The sequence below is a fragment of the Mobula hypostoma genome, chromosome 5 (assembly GCF_963921235.1).
Source record: "Mobula hypostoma chromosome 5, sMobHyp1.1, whole genome shotgun sequence".
Lineage (NCBI taxonomy): Eukaryota > Metazoa > Chordata > Chondrichthyes > Myliobatiformes > Myliobatidae > Mobula > Mobula hypostoma.
Window position 1 is genome coordinate 60439309 of NC_086101.1, and position 24995 is coordinate 60464303.

At 40.3% G+C, this 24995-nt stretch overlaps 1 protein-coding gene across 1 annotated transcript in view; it reads right to left on the minus strand.

Moving 5' to 3' along the window:
- slitrk6 (SLIT and NTRK-like family, member 6) overlaps window positions 1-19563 on the minus strand; it is a 37617-nt gene extending 18054 nt beyond the window's left edge. Inside the window, exon 1 of the mRNA XM_063047523.1 lies at window positions 18997-19563. The gene's annotated coding sequence lies outside the window, so the exon portion shown is untranslated. The remainder of the gene's footprint in view (window positions 1-18996) is intronic.
- Window positions 19564-24995: the final 5432 nt, after the last annotated feature.

Sequence of the window (24995 nt, forward strand, 5' to 3'; positions counted from 1 at the left end):
GGAGAAGGGACAAAGGTGGATTGCTGGTGCCTTAAAACTTAAGATCCGAAAAATCAATGAAACCTTTAGATCGAGCGAATCGAAACAGTCTCTCCTTATCTTGAAAGTAATGAAAACGTAAGATAACATGCCTAGGTCTATCTGACCTAGACGAGTATGATGGGATTCTGTGAACACGATCCAGTAGCGGTGGTTGGTCAGGAAATACAGTAGGGAATGCATCTTTTAAAAGTTGAGAGAAATATTTCATAGGGTTGTTAGCTTCCACGGCTTCCCTGACGCCAATCATTCGTAAATTCTGCCGTCGCATTCTAGATTCCAAGTCAGAGTTTTTAAAAGTCAAAAAGTCAAGTTTCTTCTTCATTACATTAATTGTTTCTTCGACTTTCCCCATCTTAAGCTCACTTTGTTGCGCGGATTTTTGAAGACCAGATATAGCCGACTGATGTTCCGCAATACATGTTTGCATCTTATCAATTAAATCGGCAATTTTCTGGAACTTAGTTGAGATTTCCATATGAATCAGGTCTTTAACAAAGCCCATAATTTCTGTACGAATCATCTCCCTAACAGAGGTTGAAATTTCCCTCTGAATTAACTCCGATATAGCTTCCAAAGTCACCGGTGATTCAGTCGGAGGGAGATCCGTAGCTTTCGGTTTAACCGGAGGTTTACCATCCTTGCCGTCTTTCCCGTTCTTAGACATAGCAGATCTAAGTTCCATCCAATTGTCAGAGAATTCAGTTTAATTCAAAGTATTGTAAAAATTGATGCCTTAATAGTTAATTAAAGTATAGCTGACCATAGAGAGAAAAAACTCAGAGGTAATGGAGCGAGTCAAGAACGCGACTTCACTCCATGAGCGCTACCGGAAGTCTCCGCTGGTGCCTTAAAACCAGTCACTTTGGGCAGATGGGGCTCATCAGCCATGGTTGGCAGCTCATCTAGCAGAGGGAAAGCTTTGATCTCAAACCTCCACTGCCTTACGGCAATGCCAATTCATGCAGAAGGCTTCAGGAATAAACCCCAAGGGAAAAATTTGAAACCGGGGTCCCTAAGGCAGCCCTACACCGACTGGCAACTCCTGCGACACAGTTGGTGCCAAACGGTATTGGTCTCTGCCATTGCTTTGGGTTCATTAGATGTGTGGAGAGGGCAAGCTCGCTACATGGACAACAGCTTGCTCTCCATATGGTACTGCCCTGGCAATGTGTATCTAGACAGCTGGGACACAACATCCATGGTCAATCTTGAACAACAGAGATCTCAAAAAAGCAGTATGAACAATAGTTGTAGGTTCAAGTAAGAACAATAAATATATGACATCATAACATTCTTATAAAGTTGTTTGTTTTAGTAACACAATTTTGTTCGCAGACAAATGGCAGAGAGTGGAAAGGACTAGACCACCAGGGAATGGTAGTGTGCACTGGAGCAACTGAAAAACTGAATGCATCATCACTGTCATTTATAGAGACATTATAATGATCATGACTGTGCATTAGAACAATAGGAAGTTTCAGCTAAGTCTAATTGCCTCGAATTGTGCAAGGTGGCTGCACTGTGCTGTTGAAAACCTGGTGCAGATTCTGATGTGGTGGACAAGGTAACTGGCTGGCATGTGATGTGAACTGCTTTGGTATTCTATTACAGACGATAAGCCAGTGAAGGTGGGAAGGGGATGCTATCTGAAGACAATAAACCTGGGCTTCCTTGATCCTGCTTATTTCACATTCGTAGTGAATTCATATTATCAAGGATAACAACATCTTTAGAGTTTGATTGGTGAAATGGATGAACAAATATCATCCATTGAAAAAAAAATGATAATATTCAAACTCCGGATGGAGATTAAGATGTTAGCTGAAGATCAATATTAGAGGGTCGTAGAAATGTTGAAATATACTGTACAAAAATAGGCCACTTTAGCACATCATGTCGTACCAAATGTACATTAATCCCATTTGTCTGCATTAGGCTTGTATCACCCTTTTCCTTTCTTACCCAAGTACCTGTCCTAATCCCACTTACATGCTGGAATAGAATATGCCTTTACTGTCTCCTTTGGCAGCTTGTTCCAATAATTCACCACTCAGTCTGTGAAAAATATACTCAACAGATCTCCAGTTTGGACAGTACAGAATTAGAAAGTAAACAAAAGTTTACATCATGAAGATTAACAACTTTTCTTTAAAGGAAGGTTAAAATTAAATTGAACTTTAAAGCTAGGAACAGTGTTTGAACAATTGTAGGCTTTAATTTTGACATTGCGATAACTCCTTCAGTGGAAGCATTGTTTGAAAAATAAGGAGTGATGCAAAGTGAGGCTATGTTCTGGAGCTCTTGAATTCTTGATGTGCACTTTTGTTTATTGTAGGCAAAATGTCCGTCTATTCTCTGCTCATTTAGGCCAAAGATATGAAACCTCCTGTTGTTACTTTCATAGACAATCTTATAATAGTTTGTCTGAGTCTTTTGACAACTGGGAAAGCTGTTTTACCACTGTTGGAATAAAAAAAAACTGGACTGTATTGAATATTGTTATATATTTGCCACAACACTGTATCAGACATTTAATTTATTACCTTCTCATTTAGCTCTTCTCATTTAATTGATTCCCTTTAACCTCTTCATATCTGTCTACAACTTCCCCCTGGGTCCCTCCCTCCTCTCTTTTCCCCAAAATCCACTCTCCTTTCTATCAGATTCCTTCTTCTCCAGCCCTTGACCTTTCCCACCTACCCGGTTTCACCAATCACCTTCTAGCTAGCCTTCCTTCCACTCACCACCACCCTTTATTCTGGGCATCTTCCCCTAACATCTCAGTTCTGATGAAGGGTCTCAGCCCAAAATGTCGACTGTTTATTCATTTCCATAGGTGCTGCCTGACCTGCTGAGTTCCCTCAGCATTTTGTGTGTGTTGCTTTGGATTTCCAGCATTTAATCTCATATTTAATTTCATTAGCAGATGACAATTAGAGTACAAACCAAGTGTCTCCTCGTCACCAACTGATTTTAAAAGAATAAATAATCACATTGAGTATATTAACATGGTAAATTAAGATACTGAGCTAGAGTATTTTGGTTTTGTAATTGTTAAACACACCAATTTATAAGAATGTAAAGTACTTGAAAACCTGTATTCTAAATTCCCCTCTACTCCTGTGATGTGATTGTAATTTTTTCTTTCAGTGTAAACAATTGGTCTGTTACTTACACATTAGCCACTTGTACCACTGAAGCCAGATCTGTATTATGCAAAAGCAAGAGAAAGTCTGCAAATGCTAGAAATCAATACACACACACAACATGCTGGAGGAACTCAGCAGGCCAGGCATTTGATGTTTCGGGCCAAGACCTTTCTTCAGGACTGGAAAGGAAGGGAAGAAACCAGATTAAGAAGGTTGGGGGGGGGGGTGGAATATGTACCAGGTGATAGGTGAAATTGGAGGAGTGGGTGAAGTAAAGATGGGTGAAAGAGATAAAGAGCTGGAGAAAAGGGAATCTGATAGGAGGCAGCAGAAGACCATAGAAGAAAAGGAAGAAGGAAGAGCACCAGAGGGAGATGATGGGCAGGTAAGGAGATAAGGAGATAAGATGAGAGGAGGAAACAGGAATGGAAAATGGTGAAGGTGCAGGGCATTACCGGAAGTCGATGTTATCAGTTATGTTATTATTATGTTATTATGCACATCAGTTAATTATAAGCACACTATTATAAACTTAAAGTAATGCCAAAAATTAGAAAAAAATTTTGTTTCTCTTTCACAGGGTGCATAGACATTTTTTCATTCATGCCTCAAATACTAATGGTAGCATACAGTATTTAAGTTTACACATTTCCCATGCATCAAAGATCAGCTGGAATTCATGCTAATACTTCATATCTGCACCATGCACCAAGAGAAAAAGCAGTTTTAGCAACATTGGTGAATTTCCTGGATCATATTCAGAGCAAAAAAAAATATGCTTTCATTTAGTGCATATTAGAATAAATATTTAGAGTAGCAACTTAAAATTTCAAGATAAAGGGAGAAAAGCTCCTGAGAAAGTCTAAGAAATCATCATTTTGTTTCCACACTAAAATTACATAAATTCACTCCTCTGAAGTGAAATACAAAGGACTAATTCTGTGGCAGTAATTACTGTTTTCCTACCTAAATGCTTGAATTATATGAATTTAATACCATAATTGGTGAATTAGATCTAGCAAAGAGATATTATATTTAGGAAGAAAAATAAGTAACTTCCATATTACTTGCTAAATTTTGGGGCAAATTCTGGTGATTTCAGAGTACAAATGCACAAATCACATAAACTAACAACATAGGTTAAGTAAAGCCAAAATAAAATAACACATTCGCGATTCATTTTAGAGCAGGAATATACATGGTGTATTTGCAATAAACCTTGCTTGGAGGACAATTGAAATATCCTGAGCAGTTCATGTCTTATAATTAATTACAGAGGGACTGAAAAGACTGCAAAAATGACTTGCAGAAATGATACCAAACCTGAGTTTACACATAATGGAAAAGGGTGAATTGGCGTGGTGTCTTTACTGTTAACAAGGTAACAACTTGGCTTGTATTTAATAGAGTGATATCAGAGGAACACTTGCCACTGTGAGGAGGTGTACAATTAAAATCAATGATTAAAAAAAAAAGTAAACCATAATATACCAGCAGAATTTTCAAATTACCTGTTTAGGAAATTCAAGTGCTACAGGTATTTATTTATCTGACTGCACTTGGAATTGATGGAAGCATTTAGCTTATTGGCCAAATAAGAGGAAGCTCTCATTTGAAACATCTTTTTCAGGATGTTTCAAAGTGCTTTAAAACCAATGAGTTATCTTCAAATTTCAAAGTAAATTTTATCAAAGTACATATATGTCACCATATACAACCCTGAAATTCATTTCCCTGTGGACATACTCAACAAATCTATAGAATAATAACGATAACAAGTGAAAGTGTACCAAAGTTTCATTTATAATAAAAATTGTGTTGACAATTTCTGGTTTACCGGCATGAAAAGAGGGAATGCCAGCAGTGCTACTTCATTAGGAGTGTGAGAGATTTAGTATGTCAACAAAGACTCTTACAATTTTCTATAGGATTACGGTGGTGAGCATTCTAACTGGTTGCATCACAGCCTGTTATTAAGGCTCCAATGTACAGGATCGTAAAAGGCAAAAGAGGGTTGTAGATACAGCCAGCTCAGCCAGGGGCACAACCCTCTCCACCACTGAGGTTGACTTCAGGATGCAATGTCACAATAAGCTAAGATCCATCATTAAAAACCCTCATCATCCAGGCTATGCTGTCTTCTCATAAATACTATTTGGGAGCAGGTGCACGAGCCTGAAAACCCATACTCAGTGTTTTAAGAACATCTTCTTCCCTCCCACCATCAGATTTCTGAATTGTCTCTGAATCCATGAACACTATCTCATTATTCTTTTTTGGAATATTTAATTTAGTATCTTTTAGTCATTTTTACCTGCACTACTGCCACAATAAGAACAAATTTCATTATATACTGTATGTCTGTGATAACAGACCAGATACTAATTAGAAAATTGAGCACTGAGGGCCTTAGATAGAAAAGGTACACTCACTGAGTGTATGTTCATGGTCTGCTGCTGCTATTGCCCATCTCAGACAATGATATACGTTATGAGTCCTCTGCTTGTTCAATACTGGATCACACTGGATTGGAACTGATAGCCAGGTTTTTACTAACTGACATATACTAACAGAATTTCTTCACCCCAATACCTAGAATATAGGAATTTTACATTCTAATGCTTTTTCAATAATCAACCATCTTTATATTAATAACTTTATGAGTAGGACATTTGGCTACGTACGTGCACATGAGGGACAGAGGGACGTGGACCAAATATGAACAAATGGGACTATTCTGGTGGACACCATGACAAGTAAGTATGGACAAAATGGGCTGAAGGGCCTTTTTCATGCTGTATCACTCCATGACTCAAATAGTGCCTTTTATTCTGACCATTACTGATTATAAAATATATACTGCCACTAAGTCTTAAAAATTTATTTAGTCTGTCTTAATTATACTCATCTGTGCATGTATGAATAAGGATCCTAAAACAAATTGGTAAACTTTTTTGCTTTTAGAGAACATAGAACATATGTACAGCACAGAAACAGGCTCTTCAGATCACAATGTTGTGCCAAACCAACTAAAAAGTAAATTTAAAAAAAACAAAAACTAATCTCTTCTATCTATACCATGCATATATCCCTCCATCCTCCTTATATTCATGTGCCTATCTAAATATCTCTTAAAAGCTTTGAAGTATTTTGTCATAGTCATAGTCATAGTCATACTTTATTGATCCCAGGAGAAATTGGTTTTCGTTACAGTTACACCATAAATAATTAAATAGTAATATGCAAATTATGCCAGGAAATAAGTCCAGGATCAGCCTATTGGCTCAGGGTGTCTGACCCTCCAAGCGAGAGGTTGTAAAGTTTGAAGGCCACAGGCAGGAATGACTTCCTATGACGCTCTGTGTTGCATCTCGGTGGAACGAGTCTCTGGCTGAATGTACTCCTGTGCCCAACCAGTGCATTATGTAGTGGATGGGAGACATTGTCCAAGATGGCATGCAACTTGGACTGCATCCTCTTTCCAGACACCACCGTCAGAGCGTCCAGTTCCATTCCCACTACATCACTGGCCTTACGAATGAGCTTGTTGATTCTGTTGGTGTCTGCTACCCTCAGCCTGCTGCCCCAGCACACAACAGCAAACATGATCACATTGGCCACCACAGACTCGTAGAACATCCTCAGCATCGTCCGGCAGATGTTAAAGGACCTCAGTCTCCTCAGGAAATAGAGACGGCTCTGACCCTTCTTGTAGACAGCCTCAGTGTTCTTTGACCAGTCCAGTTTATTGTCAATTCGTATCCCCAGGTATTTGTAATCCTCCACCATGTCCACACTGACCCCCTGGATGGAAACAGGGGTCACCGGTACCTTAGCTCTCCTCAGGTCTACCACCAGCTCCTTAGTCTTTTTCACATTAAGCTGCAGATAATTCTGCTCACACCATGTGACAAAGTTTCCTACCATAGCCCTGTACTCAGCCTCATCTCCCTTGCTGATGCATCCAACTATGGCAGAGTCATCAGAAAGCTTCTGAAGACGACAAGACTCTACCACCATACCAGACAGTGCATTCCAGGTAACCAGCACTCTCTGAGTAAAAACATACCTTATATCTCCTTTTAAACTACCACCTCTCACTTTCAATGTATGCTCTCTGGTATCAAACATTTCTACCCTGAAAAAAAAGATACTCCCTGTCAAATGCCTCGCATAATCTTAAAACCTCCATCAGATCTCCCCTCAGTCTCCACCACTCCGGAGAAAATAAACCAAATTTGACCAGCCTCTCATGACAGCACATGCCCTCTAAACCAAGCAGCATCATGCTAAACCTCTTCTGCACCCTCTCCAAAGCCTCAACATCCTTCCTATAGTGGGGTGACCAGAACTTTACGCAATACTCCTGATGTGGCCTAATCAGAGTTCTATAAAGTTACAACATTACTTCTTGACTTTTGAACTTAATGCCTGAACTAATAAAAGCAAGCATTCCATAAGACTTCTCAACCTTCATGTTATGTAGGATCTGAAGATGATAAGTGATGATAAAAGGGATTGTGGACTAGACCATATTAATGCCTAGGCAGCAGTTCCGTACAGACCAGCTAGCTCCAGAATGAGTGTCAGCACATGCAGAGCTGCAGAAGTATGCGAAGCACAGGAGATAGATGCAAATACACCCGAGACTCTGCACTGATTTGAAACAATGGTTCCATAGGCTCTTTAACTGAAGGGCTGGAAGCAGTTCAAGACTGTCTCCCCATCTAAGATGGGATTTATACCTGGCACAGTGATTAGAATTCAGTCACCACTCTGTATGGAAATAGTAAGTAAAATCATTTATTTTTGTTAAGCTTCACTGCAATTAGTTAATTGTATTAGTGAATTTACATAAGTTGAATGTGTTATAAATCTATTATTAACAGCTTTAAAGTAACTTCGCTCTCTGTTTTCACCCATTACAGTCAAAAGGCCATCTTTCAGTATGAGCTGTCAGGATCCCATCAGAGCAGTTCTGGGGAGCCTCAACAAGAGCCATTTGAGGTTTAGTAACCATCCCCAGAATAATGAGCACCTGAATTAATGGCAGCAGTAAAGTCTCAAAGACCTTATGCCAGCAGAGCATCTTGGTATTTCTGATTTGCTTTCAATTTTCTTTTTATTTCCAGCAAATTTCTTTCCAACAATCATAAGAAAAAGACTAACTCAGTATGCTTTAAGATTTCTGCAAAGTTCTCTAAAAAAAATAACCTAAACATGATTCCATACTAGTATTTCTGTTGCCTCTTGTGAGAATGGAACTTGGTTTAATTAAGAATTTGCTCATGATAAAACAGCAGAGATTAGAGGATCAATTTCAGGCATGTGGACTACCAACATAATCCCACAGCTATCAGAAGAATGTAATTAGAAGCAAAGTAGGCCATTCAGCCAACAGACCTTTTTTGCTTGACCCACGGAAAGTCTTCACACATGCTCCCATAAGTTTACAGGTAATGTAAACATTGTTCTCATCAAGATTCAAATCAACAGTCTGATTACTTTAGGTTTCAGTGTACTATGTAAATATTAAACATTTATCTAACAGGAATGTAACTATAAATATGTTTGGGACAGTGAGACAGGGCAGATTTTTCCAAGTCTTAACTTCACTGGTTGCTTTGCCAATAAACTACCTCCTGTATGAAGATCTTGCAATATGAAAAATAGACGTCCATAGCACAAATGAAAAGTAAGAAAAGAAGTGCTGATGGTTAGAAGCTGAAATAAGGTAACAGCAAATACTGAAAAATTCAAGAAGCTAGGCAGCATCTGTGGAAAGAAAAATGCACCTTATTTCTTCAGGTCAAAGAACCTCCTTTGGCCACAAAATTTGGAATCTAAATTCTTGCACTCAGTAGACATAAACTTGTTCAGCTCTGTTTTCCTAACTTAAGTTATCCTTTGCATCCTTTTTGTTTGACCCAGCATCAAATGTAAATTTCTTTGGCTCTCCAAGGCAACAAGACCTGTGTTGCAATTGTTTATATTCCTTCTCTTTTTGACCTCTGGAAAATTCAAATAACACATGCTATCTTACTGTAGAAGAAATTAAAAAGGAAGTCAATTAAATATTTTGCGTGCATGCATGCACAGAGGTAATTTGCTGAGCACCATATATATTCACAAAAGTATTTTCACCAGAAAACGTCAGTCCTTGCTCAATTTCTAAGAAAAGGACGAATGTTGAAAGGACTCTATTTGCCAACCTTTAAATCAATCATTTGCTCAGCTAACAATAATGTTGACTATTATTTTTTTCTGTGTACTGTAAAAGGTTCTTAGTTGAGCAAAGCTCATGTCTCCACCCTAATGAGATATGTTGATGAATATGTAGTAACGAAGGGATTGTAACACCATTTCCCTCCCTGACTCTGATAGGTAAATCTCAGTTCTAGCAGTATAATGCCCTGAAATAACTCTTTAATCTCAGTTTAGCAAAGTACTTTTTTTCAGGACAGCATTGTGTGTTTCCCTATAATCCTGCATGACAGATCAGTATTTCACCTGAAATTAGGTCTTCCAAACCTATTCATTATGTTGAAGTAATAACGTGGATGTCTCTTACCTAAGACATTTATTACCATTGCATACTTTTATGCAGCCTATAGAGTGTGAACTCTTCATAACACACCTATATACATTGCAATAATCATCGTAGTTGCTTTTGTACATTTTTTCAAGATTTCAAAATCTCCAGCTTTATGGAAATCAGAACAACACCCAAGAGGACATAGGGATCACATTAGATTGTACAGCACTCATTCATAGCAGAAGCTGTAGAAATAGACAGAGAAGCTGCCACAGGCGGCTGTGGATTCTAACCCTTTAAGGCAGAGGTTGATAGATTCTTGATTGGTCAGGGCATGAAGGGATACAAGGAGAAGGCAGGAGATTGGGGCTGAGCGGTTAAAAGGATCAGCCATGATGAAGTAGTGGAGTAGATTCAATGAGCCAAATGGCCTCATTCTGTTCCTATAATTTATGGCCTTGTGCTCTTAATTGGACATACATTTGAGAGAATCATGAACTTCCCAGACCTTGTAGATTTTGAAGCAATCATCCTGGCATTGAATTGGTACTGAACATTGTGAACCTTTTACAAACATCACGGGTTGTGAATCTTTTACAAACATCGCGGGATTTGCACTTCTATTGTTTTCCTAAAGTGCATCGATTCTGCATAATGATGCTGGGAATCAATCTTCTGAAACTGTACTCTAATTAGTGCAGTCACATTGAATTAGCCCATCCAGTTCATATTGATCCAGGAACTTTACTGATTATTAAAGTTTCCTTCTCACTCAAAATGAGCATATATAGGTCATATCATAAACACAATAGGTTCTGCAGATGCTGGAAATCCAGAGCAACACCCGCACAGAATGCTGGAGTAACTCAGTGTGTCTGGCCGCATCAATAGAAATGAATAAACAGTCGACATTTCAGGCTGAGACCCTTCATCAGGACTGGAAGGGAAGGAGGAAGCTGTCAGAATAAGAAGGTAGGTGGAGGGGAAGGAGGACAAGCTAGACGGTGCTGGGTGAAACAAGGTGGTTGGGGGAGGAGGGAATGAAGTAAGGACCTGGGAGGTGATAGGTGGAAAAGAAGGGCTAGAGAAGAGGGAATTTGATTGGAGTGGAGAGTGGACCATGGGAGAAAGGGAAGGAGGAGGGACACCTGGGGGATGTGACTGGCAGGTGAGTAGAAGAGGTTAGAGTCCAGAGTGGGGAATTGATAAAGAGAGAAAGAGGAGGAGGGAAAATAGGTACTGGAAGTTGAACAAATTGATGTTTATGCCATCTGGTTGGAGGCTACTCAAACAGAATATAAAGTGTTGCTTCTCCAATCTGAGAGCAGCCTCACTGTGGCAGAAGAGGAGGCTATGGACTGACATGTCAGAATGGGAGTGGGAATAAGAATTAAAATTTTGGCCATGGGTAATCCTGGTTTTTGCAGACGGAATGGAGGTGCTCAACAAATCAATCCCTCAATCTACGTCAATTCTTATCCATGCAGAGGGATGCAAGCACTCCTTCGAGGTGAGGCAGCATTTGACCTGCAAACCTGTTGAGGTTTTTTATCTGGTGCTCACAATGCACCCTGCTCTACATTGGTGAGACCTGACGTACAGTTAGGGTGAGAGTCAATGAGTTATGGACATGCTATGCTGGTGCCAAAGCATGGTAATGCTTCTGGGCTGCCCCCAGCACAATCCTCAGACCTTGTGACTGGTGACACAAAATGATGCATTTCGCTGTCCATTTTAAGGTCATATAATATAGGAGCAGAAATAGTCCATTTGGCCCTTTGAGTCTGCTCTGCAGTTTCATTCATGGTTGATCCATTTTCCCCCTCAGCCCCAGACTCCTGACTTCTCCCCTTTTCCCTTCATGCCCTTACTAACCAAGGATCTCTCAACCTCTGCCTTAAATATAACCAATGACTTGTCCTCCACAGCCATATTTGGATGTACGTGTGTCACATAATGCTTATCTTTAATCTTTATTTTGAAGAAACTGTTCTACTGTCCTGCAAAGACTGAGTTTTAAAATGTTTCAACAAACATTTGCAGCAAATAATTAATCCTTATAGCCATTTAGTGTAACTTGTTCCTTTAATTTCTCTTTGTATTTATCATTGTATTCGTGTCTCTCCAACTCTTTCAGGCAGTGAATTCCAAACTTCCACCCTTTGGGTTGTTTTCTCTTCCACCCATCTCCTCTCTGATAACGGAAATCTATATCTATTTTAAATTTGTGATTCCTCAACTCAGAGGAAACGGTCCTTCATGTTTCCACCAATTATAGTGCCTTGTAAAAGTAATCAGCCCCCAAACCTTTGTTGAAGTAAATGGCTATTACAACTGGGGATTTTGATCAATTTAACTGAGATTCTTTATTTGTGAATCACATGCTCCTTTTGTTCACATGTAGATCCCAAAAAAAAACAAGGAAGATTGTCAAACATTAAAAAAAACTAAAAATCCAAAGACTGAGATGTCAGCCGTTCAAAAGTATTCATCTTCACTCCCCGCTACCAACCCCAGTTAGCACAAACTCTCATAGCTATTACAGAATCCAAATTACTGGATCAGTCTCTATTAGCTTTGCACAACGTGATACAGCAAGATTTGCCCATTCCTCCTTGTAAAATTGCTCAAGCTCTGCCAGGTTATTTGGGGGGTGGCAGTGGACAGCAATCATAAGTCTTGCCAGAGACATTTGATCGGATTATGGTCTGGACTCTGACTGGGCCACCCTAGGACATCAATTTATTCATTTGAAGACCCCCCCCCCCCACCCATGGTTGCTCTCAGAGTGTGCTTTGGGTCATTATCCTGCTGAAAGATGAACTACCTCCCCAGCTTAAGTTTTCTGGCAGAGGCTAGCAGGTTTTTAATCTCGGTTCTCTTTGTATTTAGAAGCATTCGCCTTCCTATCAATCCTGACCAGATTTCCAGTCCCTGCTGTTGAAACACATCCATATAGCATGATGCTACCCTCACCCATACGTTACCTGGCTGATGCATAGCATTTTACACACGTTGCCTGGATTGGGGAGCATGCATTATGAGAATAGGTCGAGTGAACTTGGCCTTTTCTCCTTGGAGCGGCAGAGGATGAGAGGTGACCTGATAGAGGTGCTCAAGATAATGAGAGGCATTGATCTTGTGGATAGTCAGAGGCTTTTTTCCCAGGACTGAAATGGCTGACATGAGAGGGCGCAGTTTTAAGGTGCTTGGAAGTAGATACAGAGGAGATGTCAGAGGTAAGTTTTTTTACCAGAGAGTGGTGAGTGCGTGGAATGGGCTGCCGGCGACGGTGGTGGAGGCGGATATGATAGGGTCTTTTAAGAGACTCCTGGACAGGTACATGGAGCTTAGAAAAATAGAGGGCTATGGGTAATCCTAGGTAATTATGTTGGCACGTGGCCAAGTGGTTAAGGCATTTGTCTAGTGATTTGAAGGTCGCTAGTTCGAGCCTTGGCTGAGGCAGCGTCTGTGTCCTTGAGCAAGGCACTTAACCACACACTGCTCTGCGACGACACCAGTGCCAAGCTGCCCTTCCCTTGGACAACATCGGCGGCGTGGAGAGGGGAGACTTGCAGCATGGGTAACTGCTGGTCTTCCATACAACCTTGCCCAGGCCTGCACCCTGGAAGACTTCCAAGGCACAAATCCATGGCCTCATGAGACTAACGGATGCCTATGAAAAGGTAATTTCCAAGGTAAATACATGTTCAGCACAGCATTGCAGGCTGAAGGGCCTGTATTTTGCTGTAGGTATTCTATGCTTCTATGTTTCTATTTATGCCATAGGTATGGCTTATTGTTAAGGCCAAATGTTTCACTTTAGTCTCATTTGACCACAAGACCTTTTTTCACATCTTTATGGTATTCTCTAAGCGAGCTTTGCAAAGTCTTTACAAGCAAGGAGATGTTTTTTTAGCCAGGGCTTCTTCCTTGCCACTCTTCCATAAATATCCCTCTTCTGCAAGGTCTCAGAGATTATGGAGACATGAACTTCATCTCCAGTTGTAGCCACTGTCTTCTGCAGGTCACTCAGAGTGACTGCTGTCAGCACAGTAGCTTCTCTTATAAGTGCCATTCCTCTCCGGCAGCTCACTTTAGAGGGGCGGTCTGATCTTGGCAGTGTAGCTGTGCATTTCACGATGGACTGCACTGAGCTCCGAGTATGTTAAGTGCCTTTGAGATGGTCCTGTACCCTTCCACGATTTGTGCTTCTCTATTATCATTTCTTTGACTTCTCTTGAATGTTCTTTTGTCTTCATTTTAGTTGGTCTGTTGAAAATCTACCATACTGTTGGATCTTACAAAGAGATGGGGTATTTATCCTTTATGAATTCATTGTAAACAGGTGATTTTCCATGAAGCATATTCTTGAATGCCTCCCATTGCTCTGACTGATTTACAATCAAGTTGATTGTTCCACTAACCTCGTGCTATTTACCTTTACAGAAATTTTCATCACCTTTACAGCTTCTGTCAGGTATTCTGCCCTAATCAGCTGTCAAACACGAGTCTCTGCCAACACCTTAGATTCCATCTGGGTAGCCTTCAGCCTGCTGGCATGAATATCGGTTTCTCTTTCCAGTCTTTTTCCCTCCCCTTCCCTCTTTTTTGATTCCCCACTCTGGCCTTTTACCTCTTCTCACTTGCCTATCACTTCCCTTGAGTCCCTTCCTCCTTCTTTTTCTCCTATGGTTCACTCTCCTCTCTTATCAGATTCCTTCTTCTCCAGCCCTTTAGCTTTCCTACTTACCTGGCTTCACCTATCACCTTCTAGTTATCCTCCTTCTCCTCCCCCCACCTTTTTATTGTGGCATCTTCCCCCTTTTTTGTCAGTCCTGAGTAGGGTCTCGGCCCGAAACATCGACTGTTTATTAATTTCCATGGATGCTTCTTGATCTGTTGAGATCCTCCAGCATTTTGTGTGAGTTGGTTTGGATTTCCAGCATCTGCAGACTTTCTCATGTTTATAATAAACTATAAAATTGGTATTACACATTTTCTATTGCTTCTATTTCCTTCTAATTTAGAGAAATGTTTAACTTTACCTAATCATCAGAAAGTACAGTATATTAAGGAAGAGACAATTTCAATATCATCCTTCTCTATCCTTTTGGATACTATAATCAACCAATAGCTTGCTAATATTTCTGAAGAGATTTACAATTCACCAATATCAAACAATCACTCTCCAAGGTAGTTCCAGTATTTAATACAAAAAGGTGTACACAAAAGTTCATGCTCTATACAAAGGTCAGACAAATCTCTTTTTTATACTTATGACTGTGTGGCTAAGTACAGCTCCAATGTCATATTTATGTTTTCTGACAGCACCACTGTTGTGGGCCGCATCAAAGGTGGGGATCAACCAGTATCTAGGAGAGGCACAGAAAATCTGGCTGAATTGTGCCACAACAACAACCTCTCACTCAATATCAGCAAAATCAAAGAGCCGATTATTGACCAAGGAGGAGGAAACCAGTGCTTCAAGAGCCACTTATCATACGGAGATCAGAGGTGGAGAAGGTCAGCAACCTTAAATTTCTCAGTGTTAACATTTCAGAGGATCTGTAAAGGGTTCGGCATGCATCTCCACTTTCTTAGAAGTTTGTGAAGATTCAGCATGTCATCTAAAACTCTGTCAAATTTCTATAGATGTGAGGTGGAGAGTATACTAACTGGTTGCATCACAGGCTAGTATGGGAACACCAATACTCATGAATGGAAAAGCCTACAAAAGATAGTGGATGTAGCCCGTTCCATCGCAGATAAAGCCTTCTCCACTACTGAGCACACTTACAAGGAGTGCTATCGCAGGAAAGCAGCATCCATCATCAAGGACCCCACCATCCAGGCCAAGCTGCTGCCATCAGAAAAGAGATTCGGGAGTCTACCACCGGTTTCAGGAACAGTTATTATCACTCCGCCATCAGGCTCTTGAACCAGAGGGAATAATTTTACTCACCCCCAACATTGAGCTGATTCCACAACCTATTGACCTACTTTTAAGATCTCTGCAACTTGTGTTCTTGATATTTACTGTTTATTTATTTATTCATTGTACTTGTGCAGTTTATTTTTGTTTGCCCATTGGTTTTTTGCTCCAATTTGTGTGTGTGGTTTTTCGTTAATCCCATTATGCTTCTTTGTATTTTTGTGGATGCCCACAAGAAAATGAATCTCAGGGCAGTTAATGGTAACATACATGTACTTCGATAATAAATTTACTTTGAACTTTGAATTCTTTACACACTAACAGAATTCCATAATATTCTACAACAAATTGGATATTGCAATGTCTTATAATAACAGGAATAGTATACAGTATTCTTCCTTCTTGGTGTTGATATTTTTAATAGTCTCTTCTTTGAGAGCAATAAATGTTTAATTCCTGTTTTTAAAGAAATCTTTCAGTTTAGTTGATTCTATTTAACATCCGCCTCTGTCAGCAGAAGTCAACGTAAAATTGATTTTTTTGATCCTGGACATGAAGCAACACATTTATCATGTTAAATCTCTTTAAAAAAACATCCACCACCTGTTTTTGTTATTTTATGCAAATTCTTCAGGGTGTTATCTTCATGCTTGTGAGTTGGATACCATTTTCATTCAATCCTGAATGTAATACCATAGATCCAGTTCTGCCAAGCTCTCCAGCTCATGCCAACATCTGCAGAACTCAGAGCAGAGCTAGTAGATCAAAGTATGTTCTACTGCAGTCAGGCTCTGTGCAGGTGGAGAGTTTTGGTTCTTTGTACTTCATGACTATAGAGTAGCATTCACTTGAATATTTAAAAAAAATGAGTGCAATCAAGTCTTATAAATATTGTTTGGATCTAACAACATGTGACTGTATATTAACTTGATGTTAATACTTTACACAGATTTATAAACGCATTGTTAGATCTAGACATTATTTCATGATCGTGCTAGAAAATCATTAATTTTAATGTACGCAAATGAATTAGGTAGGTTCCCAAAGAACATTAGCTATTTTCATAATGTCAGCCTAATTACGCAAATGTGTTTTGCAAAGCACTGTCTCTTTTCAATTGCTGGAGTTATACTGCATCTGAATCTTAGCCTCAGTATATAATTTTATAGAGAGCTAGGGGACAAGCTAAACTGACATATGTTGTGCAGTGAACACCAGATTGTCATATGACATTCATATAAGATAAGATACACATAACAAATCTTTACCAAAAAATTTTAAAATGTATTTGCTATCATATTTTTGCTTATCTCTCTTATTTAAAAAAAATCTGTTCATCCTTCTGATCTGTCCTCCTTATTTTCCTGAAATAAAGTCCATACCTAAATTATTTCTGTTTTTTAATCAGTCAAAATGACTGCTATTGTTGGGAAGGCCAACTTTTTACTGGCCATGATTAATTGCCCCCTGGGAATGGTGAGCCCTCTCCTGAAATGCTGGAGTCATTAATGACAACAATGCTGAGAGTGGCAACATTTTCACAGACATTATAAAGGAACAGCAATATATTTTCAATTCAGGATGATCATGACTAGGATGGAATCTAGACCAGGGTAATTGTCCCATGTTCCAGTGTCCTTAATCTTTTGAGTAGCAACGCTCACAGATTGTTGCCAGGTACTGCAGAAGGTGCTTTGATGTAATGTCACAGTTCATTTTGTGAAAGGTACTTGGTGTATTAGGATGAAGGAAGTGAATGTTTTGGTGCCGGATGGAGTGCCAGTGTAATGGACAGCTACCGTGGCGATGGTTAGGTCTCTCTAATATTCTATTAACTACCAGGTAAGTGGAGGAAATTCCTTTGCCTTCCTGTCAGATGCTCTGTTGTTAATGGAAAGGCTTTGGGGCACCTTTTGTGGGAAAGTTAGCCTCTGACTTGTTCTTTAAACTACAGCATTCATTGACTTGCACGACCTGCCCATTTCAAGGATAAAACATGATAGTTGGAGGAAATCTGAGATTGCAGCTGCATTTTTACCCATACATAAATGGCACAATACAAGTATTTGTTCCGTTGTATCAATATAAAGGAGACTACATTAGGCATTGAAATTCCCGAGGGCATCTGTAGCAAGAGATGCAAGCTGTTACCATTGGGCCATGTTTCCCTTACACGGCCCCGCTTAGTTGTGTCATATTCCTGTTAATTAAGTTTGTTTCAGTTTATCTTCGCTTACTGGACTAAGTGAGGGGCATCTGAAACGTTAATCAACATTAGCACAAAGAAATAGATGACGCTCATTCACTCGGATCGAGTCACCCTGGAGACGCTCGCATAATATTCTGCCAATAGTTTTTTATTCACGCAAGTGGATCTGTTTCCATTCACGACAAAACCATGAGAACATTAAATATATTGACAGGGAACTGATGTTATTAGTCCGAAACTATTCTGCAGTTTTACTTAGACTTCAAATAAAATCTCATCTCCTTGATCCAGATACAGTTTAATCCATTCACCGTTTAGTTCTAAGCAGCCGATTAAGATAAACTGTCAAAAAGGACTAAGGTTTCTACAACCGATTCTGAAGCAAACATCCACCGTGAGGAACTCCATCCTCGACCACATCTCTTTTCCTCCCGTACAGAGCGGATTTCGACAACTGTGCTGTGCCCTACACTTTGAAGGTGGCATCTTATCCAATGCAATAACTCACTTGCAACGTCCAATGTATCAGTCCAGCAAAGGACAGAATCATGAACAAGGGTTTATAACATCTGAATAGGTGATAGTATTTTCACGCCAATCTCTTCAAAGATAAGTTTATTTCTATGTGAGGTCGAATAATATCATAACAAGTGTTTACCTTGGCTTCCCAAGCTGTGAAGTCTGTATAAGATGTATTGTGTAAAATGTGCTGTCTAAATCCCAGTCTCCACCATCAAAACTATTTATTGCCGGGATCTCCTTTATAGCTCTGTTGCAAAAGATCTGAAACTCCTCAACCGCTAGTCAATTGTCAAATACGCATTGTAAACTTGGCATCAATATGAACAGGGTCTCCGGGAGATTACTTCCTTGTATATTAAACACTTACATCGGACAACAGCATGCTTCCGCTTTCACGAAGCAATGCGAACAATCTGTTTCACGTTGGTGCGGAATAGCTATGCTAAAGGGTCGTTTACCTGCGGACCAAAGGGACTGTCCCACAAATAGAATCGACCTGGTTAAATTGTGACATGCCGCGCAGCGAGAAAGCCGGAGAGCAAAACACTTAAATCGAAATGAGTTCCCCAGTGGAGGGTTTAAGTACAACGCAGGATTCACTCACCTACACACGCAGTGCAGTCAGTCCCACAAATGCCCAGTTTGTCAGCAATGCAGAAGGTAAAACCAGGAACGTCAGTTAAGTTTCATTCAATTTTTCCCCCTCAGAGAAGAAAATGGACTGACTCATCATGACCTCGGCTGTCAGTTTTCCAACTGATCCGGGATTGTACTGATACGGCGTGGAAACCAAGCAAACATGCGAGTACTGTATTAGTTTTTCTTTAAAAAAGGTTCGAAAGCCCACTCACACTAGATGGGACAATTTCTATTTGATGTTCAGATTCCTGGGCAGCAGACTCCGGGTACAGGTTTCCCAGAGGCTGTCCTGTTCACTAAAGACAAGAAAGGTAGTTGTAGAAAAGCTGAGGACCAATTATCTGCAACGACACAGAAGCAAGTCCACACCGGAGCTGCAAGCTGGTCTTCCCTGGTGTTCTCTAAGTAATCAGATTGCCAGAGGGTTCTCACTTGGAGACTTCTTGACTTCTGAATCAGCTCGGAAGCTCCGCCCCCTTTTTAGTTCCTCTCGTCAGAAAGCTTGCGAGCTCGAGCTCCACCCTGGGACAAGGCTATTTGTATAACACCGCATCCCCACAGCCCTGCTGTCACCAGATAACCGCCTAGACAGGTGCGGGTATCTGTTGTTACCGACTGCAATAGCCCCATTTTACCAGCTGACTTCTCTCCCGTTCTGAGGCAGGAACGATAGTGAATTGAAAATAAAGCGTTTGGTGGCGAATTCTACCATCAGCAATTAACTGGCCGGTCTTCAGTCTGTGAGTTCAGATCATGGAGCCTTGTTTCCATATCACAAACACGAGAAAGTCTGCAGATGCTGGAAATCCAGAGTAGCGTGTTGCTTTATGCTTCTATATGTTAGAATGAATTTACACGGATGTCAAAAACGCACGGCAAACAGCGAGAGTTATACTAATAAAATGAATAGAATTGTGGCTTTACCAAGGGACGGTGCTTGAATAAAACTGTCAAACGCATTCTAACCTACTATAATGAATGTGTTAAAGTTAAAGGGGAAATGATGGGAATATAGGAACAGAGCGCAGAGCCCTAGAGTTTATGCTTCAGTACCCTCTCAGCACGAAGTAAATCTTTTTTTCATTATTTGTATTTCTAGTGATTTGACAGAGGAAACGGGCATCAAATCTCGAAGACAAAAAAAAACAACCCATCAGGAACTCCTGCTCTTCAAGGGATCAACACATGAGCAAGGTTTATGTATAGCGCTAAAATAGCACACGCAGATTTTTGCAGCGGATTACTCTCTTAGCAAGTGTATTGGCTTCATGCGCCTAACCTTTAATCTCGTCATCGCCTTCATTTTCTTATTTATGTGTTATAATTCATCCTTTGTCCCTCTACAGAAAATCACGCAGAAGCAGAACTTTTAATTCTTGCATCATATTAAAAAAAACTGCGTATTATAACCGTGATTAACATGCTCATGCAAAACTGGTCTTCTACGGTATTAATATTCTTAGCAAATTGTACGCCAGGTCGACGAACCATTAAAGGTGAACCAGCTACAGTCACTAATGCTTCTATTAAAACCACCCTAATACACGGAGAGATACAAGTCTCTCAAAGCACAAAGGTTGGCGCCTGATTTCAAATTAAGATATTGCAGAGCCACATTAATAAAACCTTCCCCGGGAAATGTAACACGGTCTTTCTGGCATCATATTTCTCCGAGTTGCTTTGCCGGTGAAATCTTAGTAATGGCAGCAGAAGTGTTCGATACTTAATGTTTGATGCACTTGCAGTGGAATATTTTGGGAAAACTTTCGTGAAATTATAGATTTATCTATCTCATCGTTGCCTGGTTGTTTTGGGATACTAAGTTAATTACAAGTTATCTCAACAATCAAACGGCCTAAGTGGTTCGACCTGCGAAGTTGCTTTCTAACTGCAATTCAACATCGCCCTCTTCTGGCGGAAAGTCACAGGGAGGAACTCAGCCAGTCAGGCATTATCGATGGACGGGAATGAACGGTCGGGCTGAGACCCTTCATCAAGGCTTCACTCCAAACGCCGTCTGTTTATTCCCTTCAATAGGAATGATTTGCTGAGTTCCTCCTGCACTTAATGTGTGTTGCTAAAGATTTCCAGCACCCGCAGAACTTCTTGTATTTAAGTCATAAGAAAGGATTAAAAACATTTTAATCTATTTGGACTTATTGTCTGTCTTAAGCAGCCCCTCGGGTCAGTAATAACTTGTTCAACTTCATCTCCGTATGCCATGAGGTGACTGACGGGCCAATACTGGCAGAGGTGGGACAGGAGGTTTTTGATGGTCTAATTGGTTGGCTGCTAGGAAAATGACAACCTCTTGTCATTTACACTGAGCTTTGGACAAATAGACAAGTTTCTCACAGCCACCCCAAAACCCTTTTCCATTCTGAGTGGTCATAGGAAAGAGTTTTCCACGAGTTATTCGCAGACGTCCCACCTCTCCCGGAAGTTCCGGGAGTCTCCCGCATATTAATAGTGGCTCCCTGATGTTTGCAAATTACATACAATGTCCGGGAAATTGATTTTTTTTTGAGAGCAAGCGTGAGAGAATGCACGAGAAAGGGCGAGAGAGCGAGCGCGCGACAGAGAGAGAGAGAGAGAAAGAGAGAGAGAGCGAGAGCAAGAAAGCAAGCACAAGTGAGAGCGACCATGAGAGAGAGAGAGCGCGAGTGCGAGTGAGAACAAGAGCAAGAAAGCAAGCGCGAGAGAGTGAGCGCGAGCGAGCGACCACGAGAGAGAGCGCGAGAGCGAGAGAGAGAGCGAGAGAGAGAGCGAGAGCAAGAGCGAGAAAGCAAGGGTGAGAGAGCAAGCGCAAGTGAGAGCGACCATGAGCGAGAGAACGAGAGCAAGAGCAAGAGCGAGAGTGTTCCAAAAAAAAGAAAATATGAAACATACGTCACCCCAGACTACACTAAATTGTAACCCTGCCTAATAGGGGTCAAAAATAATGACAGTGTTGCTCGCTGCACTATTTGCAACAGTGACTTTTCTGTTGCCCATGGTGGGTTAAGACTGTAAAAGACATGTTGAGTTTAACAGGTGTCATTCGTTCATTAGCATAGCTAATGTTATTTAAACTAGCTGGCTCGCTGCTAAGGAGCTACTCTATTGCAGACATCCCACCTCTCCCGGAAGTCTCCCACAAATTGATGGTGCTACCTCCCTGAAATGAGCTTTTGCAGGGTGGGATGTTGCCTGTGTTTATGGAGTTTTTCAGAATATCACTATCACCTTCTCTGTCCACCTGACAGTTTCTTGCCAAGGAGGAGATTGGAGCAGAGTGTCTGCTCTGGGAGACTGGAGTGACTGAGTAACTCAAGATAATTGCAAACAAAAAGCTTCTGGACATGGCTCCTATCATTAAGGATGCCCATCACCCAAGACATGCCCTCTTCTCAATGCTACCATCAGGAAGGAGGTACGGAAGCCTGAAGGCACACACTCAGCAAATCAGGAACATCCTCTAACCCTCTGTCATCCAATTTCTGGATGGACATTAACAAATTTCATGAAGTATGCCAGTGATATTAAACCTGATTCTGATTCTGATTCTGATGAAGACCACTCCAAGATAGTTTGGATCAGCGACTCAGGTTTTCAAGGAATAACTGAAGATAATGTGGAAGAATCCACATATGGCTCTCTCAAGTTAACTTTAAAAGATGGTTTGAAATGAAATATTGCCAAAATGGTGAAGCTAACAAAAGCAAATTGGAGTGAAACTGCCATTTCCTACTTTTTAGCTGGTTCAGCTCAACATTCTGGACCGAGCACCCAGTTCCTGTACTGTACTGTTCTATGTTCTATGTTCATTGTAATTAGGACTTCAATGCTAAGGTTGTTGGGCTGAGAGAGGACATTAATATTAGCTCATTTTAAAAAATCCTGCAAGTAAGTTTGAAGGATTTTGCAGACATAGTTTGTACAATTCCTCACCATTTCTTCAAGGTGCTTATTAGGGGTGGTCTGTGAGTTGGAGGCGTATCAAAGGGCAGGGATCACTGCTGCCCTTTCAACCATGAGCTTATGCTGTTCTTGTAGTTTTTAATGCTCAGACGCTAAAACTCAGAAAATGCTCAGTAAAGCTCAGGCGACACTGGCATAATGAAGGTGACAGTGAATTTTATCAAGTGTGTGTATGTAAAACTTGAATGAATATCTAACATCACTTGGGTTATGAAAGTGGTATTTCAATATTTTTTCCCAGTAAAGTTGGATGGTAGAAATCTATGTACATATATTTACATCAAAAATCAATCTACATGAGGCAGGAATTGTATTTTATTGCTGAAAGTAACAACAATGAAATAACCACTCCCTCCCTGGAAAGAGATTCTTAGTGCTAGCATGTGGTTTCTACCATCTTTAAGATAAACCAGCATCTTAAACTGTGAAATAAAATTAATTGTAATAACACATATTATTTTCTGTAAAAATGGATAAGATGCATTATAGGTAACAAGAATATACTGTATTCAGCATCAGAATCTAAAAATATAAAATCTGGCGGAAAACTTCTGTTGAATTACTCACTGCCAGGTTCCTATCACTTACCCATGACATTCTCTCTTTGCTAGAGTGATCTCCTGTCATAAAATTCATCAAAGAATTTGGCTCCGAGCTGGTCAACAAGGGAAGGGCTCCACCAGTTGTTGATACTTCTGAAATGGTTTTTCCAAGCAGCTGAAGTAATTGCTACAGTTGTCTCATTGAAATCCCTGACAATTAGAAACATGAAAATAGTGTAAAATATAAGAAATGTTAAAAATGAAACACAACATCAAAGATATCAAACTATATTTAATTATATTTATAGCTATATCAGGAGTAAATGAATGGCTTGGTACAGAATAGGTTCCATTATTATTTGAGCACCATGATCTTCTCCTCCATATTCATTAAAATCCAACCCATCTCCTGCAGCTCATGACATGGGTGGTCTACTGATTTCTAAGTGGGGTCGGGGGGGGCGCGCGGGAAGGCTTAGGGATATTTGAGCTGAATGCAGGAAATTGGGAACAGCTTGTTGGGCACTTGTGGTTAGTATGGACATTGGGCTGAAGGGCCTGTATCCATTCTGTATTGCTCTATGACTACATTTTAATGTTAATTATGAGTTTCTCATAGTGTTTCTTTCCATTGCAAAGAACAGGTATCCTGAACCTGCACCGTCCCCAATACTTATACTCACCACAGGAAAAGTCCAGCGTTGAGGTGTAGTTGGAGTGGCAGACGTGATCAGTTCTGAGTTTCCATGTAGAGGTAGCAACTTTTAGTTGGAATATAGGACTAGATGAACACCAGTTTCACTTGGAATAATCTGGGAATATACGTCACCATATACAACTCTAAGATCCATTTTCTTGCAGGTAATCTCAATAAATCTGTAATAGAATAACCATATAAGAATCAATGACACACCACTTAGGTATTCAACCAGTAAGCAAAAGATAACAAACTGTGATAAAAAGAAAAAAAAGTGATCAATATATTTCAGGACATAAGATGAAAAGCCCTTGAAAGTGAGAGCTTTATCTGTGATGGACTGTATGGTATCTATTACCTTTTGTATGATTTTTTATTTAAGGGCATTGGTGTTTCTATGCCAGGCTGTGACGCAGCCAGTCAATATACTCTCCACTGCACATCTATAGAAGTTTGTCTAAGTTTTGCATGTCATGACAAATCTTTGCAAACTCCTGAAAAATTAAAGGCGCTACCATGCTTTCTTCACAATTACACCCACGTGCTGGGCCCAAGACAAGTACTCCAAAATGTTAGCACTGAGGAATTTAAAGTTGCTGACCTTCGCCACCTCTGATCCTCTAATGAAGACTGCCTTATGGACCATAGGTTTCCTCCTGCTGAAGTCAATAATCAGCTCCTTGGTCTCTGCTAACTCTGAAGGATATAGAGGCGAACTGTGCTTTCTTCCTAATGCACTTACATGCTGGGCCCAGAACAGGTTCT